This window comes from Falco punctatus (genome assembly GCF_963210335.1).
Source record: "Falco punctatus genome assembly, chromosome: 6".
NCBI classification, from domain to species: domain Eukaryota; kingdom Metazoa; phylum Chordata; class Aves; order Falconiformes; family Falconidae; genus Falco; species Falco punctatus.
This window is the reverse complement of record NC_137585.1, coordinates 41,812,625-41,831,285: the sequence shown is the minus strand read 5'-3', so window position 1 is coordinate 41,831,285 and position 18,661 is coordinate 41,812,625. Positions and strand designations below refer to the sequence as shown.

Here is an 18,661-nt window from a genome sequence, read left to right as displayed (position 1 = left end):
GGTTTTCCTTCTTTTCGTTTAACACCTGTATGTGACATCTTGAAATCTAGCTTTTGTTGATGAACAAAGAAATGAGGAGATTTTAAGAAGAGGGAATTTAATGTTGTACCAACTTTAGAAAATGTTCTGGAATACTTTTGCAGATATAAATCAAAACCTGTGATGATTAATATCAAGGTGTTCAAGTTTCCAGTTCTGGAATTAGTTATAGTCACTTTGTTCTGCTAATTTCTGCAATTTAAAGTGGTATGAAACTGAGCCAAAGTGTTCAACGTAATGGTAGAAAAACACCCAGCATGGGTTTTTTTGATTGTGTTTGCATGTTTTTCCCTTTTACATTCTGAAGCTCATATTAAAAAAATGTCTCATTCTGTAGCTATATGAGTGTATGCAGATGTGTTTGCATCTTTTACGTTGTTAGCAGCTTCGTGGTTTGCACAGAGGGAGAGGGGATGGGTTTTGTCTGTGTAACTATCAAATTTTGCAACAGAATAAGTACATGTAAAGCTTTGGAACCGGTGTGGATTTAAGAGATTAGAAGTGTCACTGACATTGACAAATCAGATGCAATAAAGGATTTAATTGACTGAAGAGGTTCAGAGGCTACAGTATGAAGAATCCAATAACCAGTTTAACTAGTCAAGTATTGTACCTAATAGGAAATAATAAATAGCAGGCTTCAGTTAATTTAACAGCTTGATGACATTTATTTCATAGTGATTAGAATTCACTAAATACTTAGGCCATTTAAGAACTCTGCATTTATTTTGGTAATCCACGATTACACAATGCAGTTTTAAATAATGACATATGCAGTAAGTATTACAATATTACAAGTGCTTGTAAAATTGAGATATATTGTCATTCAATCTAGCTATGACTAGGTCTGCTCTAATCACTATCGGAGGAATAACAGTTATTTTCAGCTCAAACGCCACTTAAGACAGTAGGGTTTCTCAGCTGTGTTATACTTTGATACTTTTTACTAGTCTTTACTAGTCCAGTCCTGCCTTTGCAGCACCTGGGATTCACCATTATTGATTCAGCTCTGGATATTAATGTGTCCAAACAATCCCAAGTTTCTATTAAATGCCATATCCATAATATGAATGAGGTTAGAACAATGTATTTTTGTTAAGGTGAAACCTTCATTACGGTTGTTTGCCTTTTCACTAGCAAAAGGCAGATAGTCCAGTTCAAAGGTGAGATGACCATGGCCTATAAGGGAGAGGGGTATTTGACATTTTACTGCTTTACCCTCCTTGCTTAGATCATTATCAAACTTAACAATAATTCATCTTATGCCAGCCTTGCAGCTATGCCTTTAGATTTTTTTTTTTTTATTAAAAAGTAAAAGTACTTGAACCTCTCTCTCCCTCAGTTTTACATACCTGCACATTGCATAGGTCCATGTCATTTATCAATGTTTCGTTACTAAGTTTCATGTCAGATCTTGCAATATTTCTGTTCTTACTCAGTTTAGCCAAAATTCACATAGGAACAAGATATCTGTTACTTTTGCTGAAATACAGGATGATGGATATAAGGCAGATTCGATGCTGATTTGCTGCACACTCACAATGTTCTGATCCAAAGCATTCAAAGGCTGTTTTTAATATATGAGTCTTCTTAAGTACCAATATACACTGCTTTATTAGATAGTAATCACAGAACTAGGCAAGCCAAGGAAACTTAATGGTATGATAATCTAAACAGATAACAATCAACTTCTTATGGAAAATGAGACTTTCTAGTTTATTTTAAACTTTCGAAAGGAAGACAAGTAATTTCTGGAAGATCATTTTATGGGAAAAATATGGGTGGCTGTTTTGCTTACTTTCAATCAGAAACTAAGTTTAGTTTAAAAAAATGAAGAAAACCATATTTTTGGGATAAAAATAGCCTTACAATCTTTGCTTTTTCTTTAAAATAATAAAGAAACCTATGATAATGCTAGCAAAGGAACTGTGTGGCAGATTGACCTTTGGTCTGGGAAAGACTCCTCCTTGTCCTGCGCCTGAATGATAGATTATGTCCGCAGAGCATACTCTGTGAAGTCCATATTCCATCAGTGGTCCACTATATTAAAGAATTAGCATTAGGTTGCTTGATTGTAAGAACAGGTTATTTTGTTTGTCTGATTTTCTATGAATGAGTCAACTCATACATTTTCACAATAACATCAGGTAACAACTCTTACAATGAAGATTTGAGTCATTCCTCCTACACAAGGTACTCGCTTCTCTTGTCAGATAATTTTGAGTGGAGTGACAAAAGGATTTTTTTTTTTAAATAAAAATCCAATGCATTTAATATTTCTTAAAGAAAATAAAGGTGTCAGCTTAGCAGAAATATGGTAGTAACATCGATTGCTGAAAAAAGTATCTATATTACCAGTAGTAAAAACGTGAACTAAAAGTAATTCTTCTTCCTCTATTACTAGCAAAGGAAAATTATCCTTAGAAAATACAAATTAAAATAGAATTATAATAGCACTTTTTTTTTTTTTTTTTCTGTAACCAGTTTACAATAAGTACAGGAGACAGAGTTCTTTCATATTGCAGGCTTTGGTCCAAGGGTCAGATTTTTGGTTTAGCTAGGATAGATTACAAGGAGGCTTCTCTAGGAACTTCCGAATAATAAAAACAGCCATAAAACCTTGTGTTGCAACTACCCTCCTTGTCCATCACTAAGGCTGTTCACGTGTAAGTGTGCCAGAATAGGAGACTTGAGAGTCTATTCTGTGCTCATTGTTTCTTTCCTTATATTCTATTACCCAAGCTAAAAAAAAAAAAAAAAAATAAAATAAATAAATCCTTTTCACCTATACAGTTATGATGAGATTTTTTTTCTTTCTTTCTTTTCCATTTCTCTGGTTGTAAAGTCAAAGAGAACACAGATTACAGAGAGTATTTCTAATGTGAGAGATGTGCATCTGCATCTGTTGCTCCAAGTCATTGTTTTCTGTTGGAAAGAAATCCAGATGTTCAGACATAGAGGGCACACCTTGGATGTCCTCCAGTAGAGCTCCTGTCTGGATGATTAAAGGACAAATAATGCAGATTACACATCTGTCACACAGTACAGACACTGACTTGTTTTCTGTTTCATTTTGTTTTGTTTTTAATCTTAAATGAAGTCCACTGGAAGGTAGTTTTGCAACCTCAGTTTAGCTCTTTTGCCTACACATAGCGTGGTGCTTTTTGTTTCCATAACTGTGTATTTCCACATAGGAGCGTGACACTGTGAGCGCGTAGAGTCAATCCTATGTGGTTTAGTGGGGGTGATATTAGTTTTAGGTACTTTCAGTCAGGAAGGTTCCTCCTATAATCTGTGAAGAGAGAGAGGCATCTCCAAAAAAGGATTCAACTCATCCTTAAAATAATTATTTCCACGAGATGAGATGAATCAATCTCTGGAGGGATCAAATTCGCTCTGTATAGGCAACCCACCTGAATACATTCAATTATGTCTGAAACTTCCAGACTTTTTAAATATTAAGATCTCTAAGATTTCTGAGTAGCAGTGAATCCCACCAGTGACATAATTGTTTGTTTATTTATTATTTATACCCATTATTTGCTGCACGCAAATAATTATTTCTGCTGCTGTGGAAGGACTCTGGACTTCACCTCTGCAGTGGCAGGTGTGTTGATCAGAGCACTTGGCTCAAAACTGTGAGGTTCCACAGGTATTTGCTGGCAGTCGGGAAATGTAAAGGTTCAGGAAACATAGATCCATAGCTGGCAATAGGAGGAAGCATGCTTTGTCTTTTACATTCATTCAAGCATTGTTTCCCATGCATAAAACTCTTCTTACAAAGAGTTTTAATTCCTGGCCATGTTTACCTGCTCACAGAATCATCAGAGACTCTAGTTACGGCTCATATATGCTGCATATTTTCAAACTATTACAGCTTTGCTAAATTTGGTTGGCTTTTTCTCCCTAGAAGGCAGAGATAGCACACACATTGTTTGTCCTGCCAATGTTAAAGTCTCTGCACTAATATTAGGGTCTCCTCAGACATTCAAAGTATTGAGCATGGACAAAGAAATGTCACTTGTCTAGTATCATTGTTGACAACAGCATTATGTGTCTAGTATCTTTAATTTCAGGACAAATGGTCAGTGTCCGTAATGGTAAACCAGATGTTTTAAGCAGGGATATCAGGCAGTCAACCTGTCCTTCCAGTTGTCACTCCCTCCTGTTGGATCACGCTCTATGCCAGAGGTTTTAGGCAATCTTCTAAATATTATGATAGTTTACTCTGCCTCAATTCCTAAGACAGCCCAGAGAATTCAATCCAGTAAATCCTTCATTTTGGTTGAAATAGTTTGTTGCAGTTTAAAAATACAGACAAATAAGATACTTAAGAATGTATCAAGCAAAATTGTGCTATTCCTTACAAATCCAGCCATGAAGCCGGAAATTACTGGATAGAGCATATTGACATTTTGCCTATTAGCTATCAGAATCAGTCTCTTCATAAACTTGGAATTTTAGGATCTTGACTTCCTTAGAGTGTTACCTAATTGAGAAGTGAATGATTATGATTGATAAACAGAAGGTGGAAGTGTACTTTGAACAGAAAAAAATTTGAAAACAATGTGAAAATACTTCTCCCCCCCCTATTCCTTGGCTTATAAATTTACCAATTAAATAAAATATTGTGGTCAAATTTTCAGAGTAAGATGACTTAGTACTTCCTGAATGAAACATAATCTAAATAATCTATTACAATATATCATAGAATAATATTACATTCTCACTCGCAAATGGGAAGTACAGCTTTCATAGTTGCCAAGCTGTACTTATCCACATCTCATGGTCCCCATTAATTTTTTAAAATTTCCCTGTCACCAGACCAGTGAGCTGTAGAAAATACTGTGGAGATGTCACATTCCTTGATGATTGCAGTTAATGCTGCTGCCCCTCTGAATCAGCATGAAATGTAGACACTTTTATGACTGAATCTGCAATTTGGGATTTGATCATGCTATTTATAGTATTGCTAATGGTCTGTAGCACTGACAAGGGGTGTGTTGAAGTCATTCTCTCAGTTACCCTTGTTTTCAGTTGTAAAGGCAGAACAGACATCTGGATCCTACATACCAGTAACTGTACAGAAAAATAACAGCAAAGAGAAATAACAGCAAAGAGGTCATGACTTTCACTGCTGAAAGATTTTAATAGATTTTATTTTTTTTAATGTCTGTGGATTTTTTTAGCCACTATTTTTTCTGAGAAAAGGGGGCAAATTATTTTGATATGATTTCTAGAAAGTCAATTGCAGTCAAAAGGCAAAAGAAAAGGAGGCTGTCACATCTCAAGAAAGTAAAGTTGAACTAAAGAGGAAACAGCAGTACATGGGTTTTAAACAATGAAATTCAAGCTACCATGTGCTACTATATTATCAAAATGCAATTTATCAAAATATTTTAGAAACGCTGCCTCACTTCTGAGAAGATTTACTTCAAAGTCGTCATTTTGCTTCCAAACCCAGTTCCTAAAATGTGTAGTATCTCATTTATTTTAAATTTTAAACCTAAAAAAGTTATGTATTTGAAAAAGCAACATTTGGGAAGAATTATTCTGAAGTTAATAATACCAGAATACATAGAAGATTCCCTGATTTTCTTCCTCTCTGAAAGATTACCTGAATCTTACCATGCCCAATATCCCCAGAATTATCAAGAAGCCTATTTGAAGCCACTGTCCTCGTGATTGCTGCTGTAACCAATCTGTGAAGAACAGTAGGAATTACAGCTTCTTGCTTCATTATTTTGTCTTACAATTCTCAAGGAACCATGGGGAGGAAAAAACCAACAGCAACAGCTAAGTATATTAATGATCCCTGGAAACAGTCCTTGATTTCCTATGGGTTTATGTCCCTTAATTAATTAACTTTATAAGTGATTTATATTAAGATTTCTTGTTATCTCTCCATATGCTTATAAAATTAAGCCATTCTTCTCCCTGCAGGACTAACAAGTACTGGCTTGTGCCAACTAGTTAGAATAAAATACCATCCCTGGCATACCAGAAGAGCTGTGTTTTCTTGCTGCCTCTCTTTCCAACACAGAGCACAGGGAGTAAGAGATGGGTTACTCTGTACTGCTCTAATTGGCACTAGAGAATTGTCCCCAAGATGTCTAACTTTGGTGTCTGTTCCTACATTCAAAAGTTATCATGTGGAGATGAAGAGAAAGCCTATTTTCTCAAGAAAACAGTGGGGCTGTGTTTAAATGTATGGATACTGTATCGCTAGAGCTCTGAATTCAAATTTTAATCAGCTGAGGATATCACTGGAGAATGGATCTATCCTCTTCCATGGGGGTGCTGGGAAACAGCTGGAAATTTGGAGGTTTTAGAACAGCAGTATGGAACGAACCTCAGAGGTGATACATTTCATGGACACTCTGTTATGAGGACACAGTCTGTGAAATATGTCCAGAAAAACGCTAAGCGTTTCATGTGCAATTATAGCTCTAGAAAATAGTACAAAATTTTACAGTTGATTTTTTCCTGTCTGCTAATTTAGCTTGCATGCATATGATTTAGAAAGACACTGAAGTATCCGCTCTATGAAATCCTTTTCTATGGCTTCTCAGAAGTAACAGTAAGTCATTGAAATCTTTCCAGAACAGTTCTCTGAAAAGATCAATTTCTTTGTTTAGTTTAACCAAAAATTTCTAAAAGGTAAATTTGTTATTCCCAGTTGGGTGATTCTTTCTTCCCAGTATCTGACAGAGACCTTTAGGTTGCTTTTAAATTAGAAGTAGACGAGAGAATAAGCAGACCCAAATCCTTGGTGGGCTTGTTAACTTTCTTCCTGTGACAGAGAGAGGAGGTATCAGTTCTTGCACACTTGCAGTAAATTCCCTCCTGGGTCTTCCAGTGTTTCACACTGGCACTGCACTAGGTGCTCTGAGCTTCGCAAGAGCTACGCTAAAATAAATGGTTAGACTGACTTTGCTGAGAGCTTCAGAAATTCAAGAACCACAGAAGAATGTGACAGACAATTACACTATCATTGATATGAATAACCATACTTAATCATACAGCCACTAGGAGATAATTGACTAGGTCCCACCTGCTCCATGCCTCCAGATGCATTCAGAGACTAAAAATCTGTGCATTTGCACTAGAACCACACTTCTTTTCAGTATAGCCTTATTCATTTTCAGTTATTTGGTTGCATTAGCAAGCTTACTTTTAATGTGGCTTTTTGTTAAGCATTCCATTTCCAAGAAAGGATTGATCCTTTTTCTTTCTTTTTCTTTTCTTTCTTTCTTTCTTTTTTTTTTTTTTTTTTTTTTTGTCACATATAGTGTGCTCTATAGTATGTTTCAGGAACCCATATCACATTTGAAGTAAAAGCTTTTAAGCAGCTCCATTCCTATACTAAACAAGATGACAGGAATCTTGAAATTAAATCATACGTTAAATATTTGAGTTCTAGGCAGTCCTCAGCCTGAAGGAGTTGAAACCTAGGTTTTTTGTGAGTGCATCATGGCCATGTTCTCTTTTCACTTTGGGATGAGAACTTCAGACCTCTGCCTCATTCCCCTCTGAAAGAAAGACCAGGTGCCACTGTGAACTCCAATAGCTATTCTGATCTGGATGACTGGGAACTAGGACAGTGATACAAAGCAAAGACTACATCTGCTTCTCAGGTAGACACGATACAGTTTGTAGTCAAGCTGATGTGGGTCTGTGCTCAGCATATAAACTTCCTTGGCAATCACTCAGAGACACTTAACTGATACAGGTAGGGCATCTAACATAGGTAATCATCATTGCCCACTGATCACCTGTATTTTCTGTGTTCTAATACTTAAACTTACTGACTATAATAAGCAGTCTGATCTTGACCTTATACACTATGAGAAATACTACTCAGAGAACATACTAATCCTCATTCTTCAGTGTTTTGATTCCACTTTGCTTAAATCACAAGAAGACGTTTTTAATAGTATTTTTGGTATCAAGTTGTCCTACACCATTCTGTCTTCCTTACCAGTATGTCTACTTTACTTCTCCTTAGATCTTAAAATCAGTGAATAAAGTTGTTCTATGAAGGACAAAGTAAATGAAGACAGTTTGAAGATATTTGGTGTCGTGTCTTTCTCTTGGTAAAGATTTGTGATTACACTAGTCAGCTGCAGACTGGGACAGGGACAAGCCTTTGGCACAGAGAAAAGACCATTAGTTCTCATACGTTTCCTTAAGCGACTATTGTCCGTGAAAAGCCTGTAAGTCCTAGCTAAATGCAAAGATGCCCTAAAAGATATTTATCTCTACTGAAAGAGAAATTGACTGAGGATACACTAATGGGAAAGCTTTCTAAAGTGGTCATATTTCTCTGTAGTGAGGTTTTTGGGTACAAACAAATTGGTGCCTGGTGTATGAGGAGAAAAACCCAACAACCAGCTTTCCTTTTTCTTCCCCCAGCTTCACCTTTTTTAAGTTTATAGGCTATGAAAGGTAATATCCTGCATCTGCAGTGTGAAACCACATTTTCTCTCTGACTCATGCTGCTCTGGCCAATGTCAGTGCATACATTTCCAGAGTATCTGTGGCCCTGCATTCTTGTGGCCAAATTTTGCCAGTTTAGAATCTCAGAATCTTGAGAATTATAGAGCTCAAATTAACTTTTTTAATGCCTCATTGATTTTCTGCACAGGTTTTATATTGACTTAAAGCCTATTTCCAGCGCAGAAAGCCAATTGTATCCTGGGTTGCATAAAAAGAAGCATGGCCAGCAGGTCGAGGGAGGCGATTCTGCTGCTCTACTCTGCTCTGGTGAGACCCCACCTGGGGTCATCCAGCTGTGGAGCCCTCGGCACAGGAAGGACATGGATCTGTTGCAGTGGGTCTAGAAGAGGGCCACAAAAATGATCAGAGGGATGGAACAGCCTAGAAGATAGGCTGAAAGAGTCAGGGTCGTTTAGCCTGGAGGAGAAAAGTCTTAAAGGAGACCTTATTGCACCCTTTCAGTATATAAAGGAGGCTTATGAGAAATGGCGAGAGACTTTTCTGCCAAGGCCTGTAGTGACAGAAGATGGAGTAACATTTTTAAAGTGAAAGAGAATAGATTTAGATTGTACATGAGGAAGAAATTGTTTACATTAGGGGTTGTGAGACACTGAAAGAGGTGGTCTAGAGAAGCTATGGATACCCTATATGCCTGGAAGTGTTCAAGGCCAGGCTGGATAGAGCTTGCTCAACCTGATCTATTGAAAGATGTCTCTGCCTGTGGCAGTGGGTTTGGACTACCTGATCTTTGAAGGTCCCTTTCAGGCCAAACCACTCTATGATTCTGTAATTCTATTGAGTGTCTCTACTTCTATCAATGAAAGCCCATGGGATAAAAGAGATATACTCGGAAATTAATATTTTTTAAATAACATATTTTAATGAGCCATCACAAACACACATGCACATTTTAAAAAAACCAATAGCTTTTCCACTCATTCCATAGTATTAACAAATCATTGCAAATATTTCTGCAAGATAAAAATTGATTACAAAATTATGATTGCAACATTTACCTAAAATACTAGCATAGCAGAAAGGACTTCTAGGAGATCTTCAGCACCAGTGAAGCCACGCCTGGAGTCTTGTGTCCAGTTCTGGGGTCCTCAGCACAAGAGAGGCATGAACATACTGGAGAGAGTTCAACGAAAGGCCACAAGAATGATTGAGGGACTGGAGCATCTCTCCTATGAGGAAAGGCTGAGAGAGCTGGGACTTTTCAGCTTGGAGAAGAGATGGCTTGGGAGGGATCTCATCAATGTATATAAGTACCTGAAGGGAAGGTCCAAAGAAGACAGAGCCAGGCTCTTCTTTCTGTGACAGGAACAGAGGCACTGGGCACAAACTAAAATACAGGAGGTTCCATCTGAACATCAGAAAACACTTTTTTACTTTGAGGGTGAAAAAGCACTGGCACAGACTGCCTAGAGCGGTTGTGGATCTCCCTCCTTGGAGATAATCAAAAGTCATATGGACATGGTCCTAGGCAACCACCTTCCAGCGGCCCTGCTTGAGCAGGGTGGTTGGATCTCTGGGGGTCCCTTTCAACCTCAACTGCCATGTGATTCTGTCATCCTTAATCTTTTGAGGACCATTCAGAACTGCTGTTGCTTCTGGCTTTGGCCAAATAAATTAGAAAAAATAATAAAAATTCCTGAGACTGAAGAACATGTTCCCCAGTATTCAGTATTGGATCCAGTCCTGTTTAATATCTTTATTGACAATTGATGAGGGAATTGAGTGCACCCTCAGTAAGTTTGCAGATGACACCAAGTTGGGCAGGAGCGTTGATCTGATTGAGGGCAGGAAGGCTCTGCAGAGGGATCTGGACAGGCTGGACTGATGGGCCAAGGCCAATTTTGTGAGGTTCAACAAGAAGTGCTGGGTCCTGCACTTGGGTCACAACAACCCCACCTAACACAGGCTTGGGAAAGACTGGCTGGAGTAAAAGGACCTGGGGGTGCTGGCTGACAGCTGGCTGATTGTGAGCCAGCAGTGTGCCCAGGTGGCCAAGAAGGCCAACAGCATCCTGGCTTGTATCAGAAATAGTGCAGCCAGCAGGACCAGGGAAGTGATTGTCCTCCTTACTGGGCACTGGTGAGACCGCACCTCGAATACTGTGTTCAGTTTGAGCCCCTCACTCCAAGAAAGTCAGTAAGGTGCTGAAGCGTGTCCAAAGACGGGCAGCAAAGCTGGTGAAGGGTCTAGAGCGCAAGTCTGATGAGGAGTGGCTGAGGGAACTGGGTTATTTACTCTGGAGATGAGGAGGCTCAGGGGGAATGTTCACACTCTCTGCAACTACTTGAAAGGGAGCAGTAGCAAGGTGGAGGTAGGTTTCTTCTCCCAGGTAACAAGTGGTAGGACAGGAGGAAACGGTCTCAAGTTGTGCCAGGGGAAGTTTAGATTTGGTATTAGGAAAAATTTCTTCACTGAAAGGGTGGTCAAGCATTGGAACAGACTGCCCAGGTGCATGGTAGAATTACTGTCCCTGAAAGTGTTCATGTGTTCATAAAATGTGTAGATGTGGTCCTTAGGGACATGGTTTAGTGGTGGGCTTGGCAGTCCTGGGTTAACGGTGGGACTTGATGATCTTAAATGTCTTTTCCAACCTACATGCTTCTATGGTACTATGAATGTTTAAAACTGATAGAATTTCTGGGCAGTGGCTCAAAGGTAACCAGCTTTGAGCTCTGTGGTATGCCTCCTGCAGCTTTACAAAACCTGTTGATTTTGTGGACTTAAGGATTTGGATCTAATAAGAATGGCTAGACGGATCGGTGGCAACAGGTTAGAGGGGATCCTCTTTCCCTGATCATTTAGATCAAGGACATGACCTACACACCAACTGCTTCCATTCATGGTACAGGTTTCCCTCTGTATAGATTTCACCAGGAAATGCATCCTTATGCAGCCTGGACACGCTGCTTATTACTTATACTGACTAATTTAGTCAATAAAATTTTAATTTGCTGATACATAATTGAATATTCTTCTTGTGATCAGTAATCAGAGCCAAGAAAGTTGGTAGACATCTCTTTCATTCAGTACTTGTGCTCAGAGTAGCACCATGTAAACCAAACCTTTGTCTTGCACAATGACTGACTGCAAATCACTCGCACCAGTACTTCTTGAACTTATGTTTCACCTACCTTTTTTTCATTTTCTTCACATTTTCTAAAACCTCACCTCTCTATAATGGCAGTAGTGCAATAAGATACAGGAAACAATAAAAAAGAAAAGGACAATGACTGGTAAATATACAAAATAAACTATATAAACTGCAACTCAATTTAAACAGTAATGAGATATTGTAACAGTGAATACAATATTGTATGGTTTATAATAGAGATATTATGAATATGTGACCTTGATAAACTCTCCTGATAGAACCTGTTTGAAAGAACTTGCTGAAAGAAAAATAAGGGTGATGCTGTTATTGTTGCTTATTTTTTTTCATTCTGATTTGATTTGGTAAAGATTAGTGAGGTATATCAGGCAGCCTTGGAAGAGATTTGTTGGTGTCACTTCCCAGTTCACACAGGTGACAAGCTTTTCAGTGGTGGAGTAAGGACCAACTTTAGAAACATGGATACATATTTTTGTGGCACTGCACTGTCTACTTTTGCAGCAGCAAGGTTAGATGGGATTTATGAGATACTAGATGAAATCTTGTGATTGACTTCCAATTTCATCACAAGTACCTTTGCAATATAGCTTCAGAGTTACAAAAATAATTTGCTCATATAAAAATACAACCTATATAATGCCAAATTTTGTGCTAATGTGGATTTCCAACTGTGTAAAGCAGAAATGTAGGTAAATTCATTTTAACATGCCCAGAAGCACAGACTTACATACTCCTTTCTGAAACTAATCAGTTATTCATTCATGAATCTCATTTTCCTTAGTCATCTCTACATACTTTACACTTCAGTCTTTACACCATCTTACATTTCAAGAGTCAGTATTCAATCATGGACAGTGAAAAACATTTAATTGATATCTAAGTCACCCCAAATAAGCTATTTGTAGTTAATTTCCCCCCTCAAATGGCACCTCTGTTTTCCAGAGAGTAATTTATTACTTGGCTGCTTTTTATGACAATTGCTTACTCCCTTCCCCAGCTCCTAACACTTGTATTTTTTATTTTTTTTTTACGTAGTTTAATAGAGAAAGCTAAACTTTAGATGAGAACACTTCAGGTTTTGTGAAAACTAATTCCAGGAGGCAGAGACTGAAGGAAAGGCAGGAAAACCTCCATCATTCATTGTACATTGTCTGGCAGAAGCCAGCTGCCCGGTTAGCACAGGCAGACTGGCTGGTGACGTGGTGCCTAAAGCTTCAATCTGTCTCATGGCTGGCAATGATGCCCCAAGTGTCCACTTCATGTGGAGTTGACTTAAGAAATAAAAGATACACATCTATAGAATTTTTTTTCATCAGTTCTGTGCAGAGAACAACTTTTTCCTGCTAACCTTTGTAGTGAGAATAGGGCTTTCCCCCTGTGCTGACAGGTTTCCACAAATCAGTGATTAGTCTAAGCTCATTTCTTTTCACTTGCATTTCTTGACCAATGTTTTAATACTGCTCTTTCCTCATTTCCTCCTAATTTTACCCTTTACCCCTTCATCTCCTGCTCTGTTACATTTGTCCCTACTCCTCTCCTGTCTGGTAATTATGTCTCTTAAGTTATTCCAGTGTTTCCCAGCTTGCAGCATGTGGACCACAGGTAGCTCACAGATGCCAGAAAGTGGTATATGAGATACTAAAGTTTGGTTTGTTTGTGTATTTTTTTTTAATCAGACACATTCACACACACAGATAAACCAGAAGTTATTATAAACCTAGCTGCCAGTGTGCGTTGGGTGTCATTTGTTGATTTTTGTTTTATCCATGTAGAATTCCCACTGAGGACCTCATTTGACCTACAGTTACAGACACTTTTTTTATCTCATGTGCTAGCACAGTTTATCAGTGTACTAAATAAATATAGTCTGCACTCATACTGTTACAATCTAGAGCATTCAGGGTGAGTTTCTAATATTTCTTCTATGTTCCATCTAAAAAAAATATGTAATCTAGCACAGACTCACCTGTGGATCCTGGTCCTATGTTTCAAACTGCTAGGGCTGAGGTTTTAATATTTGGATGGAAATTTTTCAACGAGGTCTGCTCCATCTGATCCTTTTTTATTTTATTTTGCTACCTCAGATGCATTATGGTCTTCACAGGCTAAGAGAAATCAGGTATGTCTATATAGTACTATGCTACAAGGTATGCAAAAGCCATGTGGCTTTCTCCACACTGGGTAATAATTTCTGCCATAAGGCAGTTATAAAAGTCAAGACATAACCATCCCAACATGGCCATTTGGCTATTGGGTGCAGCTGGTCCACATCCTACTCTCTTGCAATGCTGCAAGCAGAATTAGCTTGTGTCTGCAACCTTGTGTAGCAAATGTTCCAAGTAAGAAGCAGTAGATAACAGAGTAGTATCTCCAAGATCACGTGTTCTTCAGACCTTTGTATAACCTTTCCTTGTATTCTCGATTGTCTGATTTGGTGGCAAAGTTCTTTCTGTTAATTTTATTAGTTTAGTAAACATCTGCTGGTTTGAGGGGGTTTTCTCTTGTAGTTTGTAATTGTTGAGGTGTTATATATCGATAACCTTGATTAACTGCATTTTGTGTAGCTTAAAAATAGAATGACAGTTTTGCCTTTAATATGCTCAGAATTGCACCTTGTTCATTTCCAAATGAGAGTTTGAGGTACAGCTTAATCTTTTAATCAATTCCTGAAAGTTTCAAGAAAATAAGTCATTGCTGTGAAGTTTATTTGGAGGTGTTGCATGTGAAATTCATACTTGTTCTAAAAAAACGTGCTTGTGTGATCCATGAGAATGCTCTTACAAATGGAATTTACTGCATTTAAAGAACATACAAAACACGGTAAATAATGTTGAGCTTCTTATTCTCTTTAAAGTAATACTATTGTTATTTGAAAAGAAATAGAATTAAATATTACATACATGTGTATATTGCTCAAAGACAAGAAGAGAACAAAAAACCTACATAATTTCAGGGAAATGTCTGGTCTACAAAGACAAAAGTTAACAAAACCTGAGTCAGTGACTTTCAGTCATTCTGAGTGAAGCTCTGCTTCATTGACAGATTCAAAAAAAAGGATGTGATCCTGTTGAAACAAGTGCCACTTAATTTATATATACTTTCAGTCAGATTTTATTGTTTTGTAGATCTGACACATTTCTGAGATTAATTTTCTTATTTTCAAATTACATACCTTCTTTCCCATAAGTGCATGAAGACATAGAATTATGTCAATTAAAAGCTTCTCATGGTGCTTTTTATGTGTAATCTGCTTAAAGGTACTGGGAAAACAAGGAATCTCCTTCTAAACAGATTCTAGTCTTACATGTTTTTTTCTATGCATGCCAGTATACTGCCAGGAGATATAATTATTGATCTCTGTCCAGGTAATTATATCCTTGCCAATAAGATAGAATCTAAGTATGCAAAAAGGAAAGAGATGGGTGCAGTAAATAGATTGACAGACTCAAGAGATTTATTTACTTTTTTGTTAATGAGTGGGTCTTTCATTTATGAGCAGGTTGTGGGGTGCAACATTATGTAATGCACTGTAATATGAAAGGGAAACTCTTCAGAGAAGGACTGAACTCTTGAGTTTGTTAGGAGAAAATATATTACGCCAGATCCAGCAGCCTGAGAGAAGCGAGGCTGCTGCTGTTCCACGTGTTCTCTCTCAATTTAGCAATTCTTTTCTCTGTAAAACTAAACTATGGTAGTTCAACTACAGTGCACTAAACTAATCCTTAGATCTGAGGCAGCTGAACAACTGAGAGGTGCTTTACAGGTTTTCAGTAGGTACAAGGCCAGGTGATGAGCATCATACTTACAAAAGGAGGAATGATGAAATTAAGAATTAATTCTTGGTTAATGATTTCCTCTTCTTAGTAGATTAAAAAGCTGCTGAGGAATGGCAGACAGTGGAGATGCAGCAGCACCATAACACCAGTGCATGAAGCCAGATCCCCAGCAGCAAACCCAAGATCCTGACCAAAGCAGTGAATTTACCTCTCAGCGTGTGGTACAACATCTTGCTGCTCGAAAACACAATGTACATGTTCAGCTGAGGACAGGGTTACTTATCTTCTAAAGAAAAAGGCAGGTTCATGTTGCTGCTGCTCAAGGCAGAACATTTGTATAGTATGGTTTTGGGCCCATAGAAATACTCTGTTGCCTTTTAGCCATATACCATATGTTTCAGCATATACTGAAGTTTTAGTCCAGTAATTATTAAAAAATCATGAAAGAGGGAATGCCTCTTTTCCATGTAATGGTTACAAAGTTTGAAGTCTAGAACAGCAGTTCAAAATATTTTACCCATTTTAACCAAGATAATTTTACTGACTGAGAATGTTACCACAAACTGAAAAATTAAAAGGTTACTGTAGAATATGTGTACAGATGAAGCATATGCTAGATATTGGCATTTAAATTAGTATATTGCACAAGAGTTTAGGATAAGATTAGTTGTATCAGCTGTAGGTGTGACAAAAGAATACTTAGGTAGGGGGGGATGCTGTGTCTCCACCATTACTTTTATGATTTACCTTCACTCATGAGCGGGTGGTGGGCCCAGTACTGTTTTTATGAATAACCTAAATGATGAGATTAATTGCACTCTCAACAAATTCATGAATGGTGCCAAATGACAGAGTGGTGGATAACCTGCTATTTCAGAAGAACCTCAACAGGCTATACAAAAAGGATGACAGGAAACACTTAAAGTTCAATAAAAGCAAATAAACCTTCTGCAGATGAAGTAGTCTGATTAAACAGGGCAGGCTGGACCCTGACTTAGAAGCAAGCAGTTTTACAGAAAAAGTCATGGTGGGCAAGAGGTGGAAGGTAAGCAACTAGGACACCCAGCAGCAAAGAAGGTGGCTGCCTGCAACCTGGGCTGTTGTGGCAAGCACCCCACCAGCAGGTCCAGGGAGGTGAGCCCTTCCTTCTCTTTGGCACTTGTGACATTTCATTTGGAGGACTGTGTCCAGGTTTGGGCTTGCCAGTACCAGACCAGAGCAAGTCCAGCAGAAGATCACAGAGATGATGACGTGGGCTGGAGCACCAGGCATACAAGGCTGAGAGCTGACTCTGGTCAACCTAAAGAAAGGAAGTCTCCGGGAGGACATACTGCTACCCAGTATTCTACATGACAGTCATACATTTTCCAGAGGTTTATAATGGAGAGGTGATAGGCAGCAATGGGCACAAGCTGGGAGATAGGGAACACCAACTAGATGCAAGGGAAAAGAAAAAAGTATCATGAGGGTGATCACGTGCTGGAAGAGGTTGCCCCAAAAGGCTGTAGACTCTCCATCTTTGCAGATACTCAAAACCAAGCGGGTCATCACTGTGAATTTCACAGGATAGTAACAAAATCTTATATTGTATTAACGTGATAATGCTGTTACTATCTTAGGATAGTGATGAAATCAAGCATGGTTGTTATTTTAAACACAGTCATTCCATAACTAAAGAAGTTTTTTCATTGACCAGGTAAGATAGAAATTTTTGCTTTCTTAAACCTTAACCTCTGTGTCATGGCTAGTAGTATACAGCTGCCCTGATTTGATAATAAAATTTTAAACTCATCTCTAATTCACTAGGGAAAAAACAGGAGAAAACCTGTTTCAGGAAACCTCAAACTTCTCAAAATTCATTGGTACCACATTTCCCAATTGGAATGAACTATAAGACATTTGTATCCCATTGTAAATAGTGAAAGGAAATCTAATTTCCTGCACTCCAGAGTGACTCTTAAAGTTAATGAAGCTGAAAATTTTGTGAGCAAGAGCATAATTTGTCTGAGTGTCCCAATGAATATGAACTGTAAAATTTTTTCTTTGAAAGATTTAGGAATTGTGTTATGAATAAAATATTTGCAAACAAAGAAATGGAATACACTTTCATTTTTAAACATAATACAAAACTGAGTTCTTCTTTTCTGACTCCTAAATATTAAATTCATTATGTCAGCCAAATGAAGATAGAATATGTATTCAATCAATGTAGAAATATAACAGACACTATAAACTCTCTTTATTTGAATAAGAAAATTTCATCTGCTGATCAGCACAAGATGAAAATAAAACAGACAATTCAACAGTTGAAGCCACATTCCACTTCCATTAGAAATAAACAGCAGCACAGTATTTTTTTTTTTTTCTGAGAAGGCATTTTTGTATATACCAGAGAATTTCAAGAACATCTTTCTCTGACCTTTTTCATAGATTAAATGCAGTGAAATAAATTGTGTTATACAGGGTATTGACTGCAAGTTGAAATTCTTGCATCAATACAGTTTCCATTTAGTAGTATAGTCTACTTTCTTACTGAAATTGTAACTAGTGCATTTTTTTTATATTTCTGAGTGCTGCAAACATTGTTGAGATTAATAATAAATTAAATACTTATGGGGTGGAGGATATTCTAGTACAAATATTAGATTATGTGGACAGTAAGGACTTTCTTTTAAGGAACTTTTAATTTAGAGTGTAATTTTACAAGAAAATTAATTTCAGGTATATCAGAGGTTTTCTTTGAACAAGAAATATAGATATGATTATCTATATAGCTTATAGCTAGTACCTCATTAACTAACATATTTCTGCTGACTGAAACTAAATTAGAGGAGTTGGGCTGTTCAGTTTGATTTTAGCTATGAAGTTCTTTAATACAGAATTGAGTTTGAGTGTAGGAATCCTTTATGATCTTTTTTCCCCTTTGCTGAGTGTGCATCACTTCGGTACCAGTTTTTTTTTTTTTCCATACATTCTTACTGTCAGCTGCAATATAAGAGAAAAAAGAATGCCTTGGAAATGCTAAATGAGGCTGTATGCTCTTTCACCATCTACACATAAACATAGAAGAACCTTTTTTTTTCTGCCTCACTCAACAATGCAACTAATCTTAAGATAAATCTGTTGTTCTGTTGCTAGGTAACAACAATAGACATTGGCTGTTTCGGAAACATGACATATTCATCCAATATCTGACAAACAGCAAAGAATTAATTTCTGT

The 18,661-nt window shown here is 37.6% G+C and overlaps 1 protein-coding gene across 5 annotated transcripts in view; it reads left to right on the top strand.

Moving 5' to 3' along the window:
• The window catches only part of MGAT4C (MGAT4 family member C), a 433,108-nt gene that overhangs the window by 281,777 nt on the left and 132,670 nt on the right, over nucleotides 1-18,661 (top strand). The window lies entirely within an intron of this gene.